This window comes from Echinops telfairi, unplaced genomic scaffold (assembly GCF_000313985.2).
Source record: "Echinops telfairi isolate 266 unplaced genomic scaffold, ASM31398v2 ScPeMD7_60;HRSCAF=208, whole genome shotgun sequence".
NCBI lineage: Eukaryota > Metazoa > Chordata > Mammalia > Afrosoricida > Tenrecidae > Echinops > Echinops telfairi.
In genome coordinates, this window is record NW_022103958.1 from 12,405,704 (window position 1) to 12,407,374 (window position 1,671).

The 1,671-nt window shown below is 34.5% G+C and overlaps 1 pseudogene; it reads left to right on the forward strand.

Annotated features, from left to right (window-relative positions):
• Window positions 1–636: 636 nt before the first annotated feature.
• Window positions 637–759, forward strand: LOC115869887 (annotated as a pseudogene).
• Window positions 760–1,671: the final 912 nt, after the last annotated feature.

A 1,671-nucleotide genomic window follows, 5' to 3' on the forward strand; every position in this document is an offset into this window, starting at 1 on the left:
GCTTGTTTGAAAAGTTGCCATTATAACCCTAGATACTATTCTTTCTGCTAGATGGGCACCATCTGATTTATTCAACACATGTTGATATAGCACACAAATCTTTAATGATTTATTCAGGAGAGTGAGCAACAAGCAAGGCCATGTCATAAGAACTAATTGGTCTTTGATTTGGGCTAGAATTAAGTGCAAGTTCCAAATCCATTTATATATCTATGGTTTATATGTCTCTGGTTCACCTTAGAGACATCACTGTCAGTTTTGATTCTAGAATATTATAAATCCTATGGCATAAGTTAATTCTCTTGATAATGTAATTAATTTATCCAATGGTATGTGATTTAAAACACAGTTGAGAAAAATTGTAGGCTGTCTATGCCCTTCAATACATGAATTATATATAATTGTTCAAATTACACTCTTATGTGACTGAAACAATGTAGGGCAATAGAAGAAAATTTTCTGCAAACAATGTAGGGCATTCGAAGAAAATTTTACGTAGGGCGATAGAAGAAAATTTTACGCAAACAACATAGGGTGATAGAAGAAAATTTTCCATAAAGTTCATTGACAGTGAACCATTCCTACAAGATTAATACTTGAAATGAGGAACAAGTAGGGCATTAAAATAGTAAGTATAGCAGCTGTGTCAAATTCAGTAAGGCAGGCACTGGCCCAAAAGGCTGCCACAGAGACACTGTCACTCATGGGCCTTGTTCCTCTGTGCTGAGGCTCAGGGATAAATTTTTGTTACAGACATGGAAAAAAAAATAGTAACTATATTGTAGTCCTTCCCCAGAATTCATTAGGCACCCTCAAGTTAAAAGATTTGAACCAAGGTCCAATGGCTATCACTTCTATACCCTTCAGATAGAATTAATCTGCTTGTTCTCACACTGTGGAATTGTCTTAAGTCCAATAGCTATCGGTGAGCTTGTGCTAAAGCACAATTCACTGAATGGGATGTCTACATTGAGTCTTTCCGGTGTGGCCTATGAAGATCCCTGTGCTCCTCAAAAGAACAGAGTCTAAAGTCCTGGTAGTCGGTAGCACATGGCCTGGGTCACTAGGGTCTAGGTATAAACTATGTCATCTTACTCAGTCTAAATCTTTGCTTTAGACAAAGAAGATCATGAGACATGTAGGTGGTTATTAACAACCTCAATCTCATGGTATGCAGAAAGCAAGATGGAGTTATACCGATAAGTTTGGATGTTCAAAATTGACATTGGCTTTTATTACGTTGTAGTTATATATCAGTATATGTGAAATATTCACAATTGAGAAATGGAATTCCCTCATAACTTCAAGTAACCCCAAACTACGACACATAAATACTATCTCAGCAAGACTTCACTTTTATTGCTTGGATTTTTATCAAATTTAGTGACAAGTTGCTACATTGATTCTGTTCTCCCCAATCCTTCTTTCCAAATTTCATATTATATCTAGTTGTTCTTAGAAATCTAGATTTAATGCTGTTTATTGTGTCCTGGATTTAATATACCTATATATATATGCATACATATGCATATTCTTATGTATATTCATATATTATGAAAAGACGTGCCATTATTAAAATTAACTCTGGGCATTATTAATTTTTTTGTGTAACAAAAATTTTCATTCTTATTCTTTTTTGTGTTTATCTTTCAGGAAGGAAAATAATCGGTT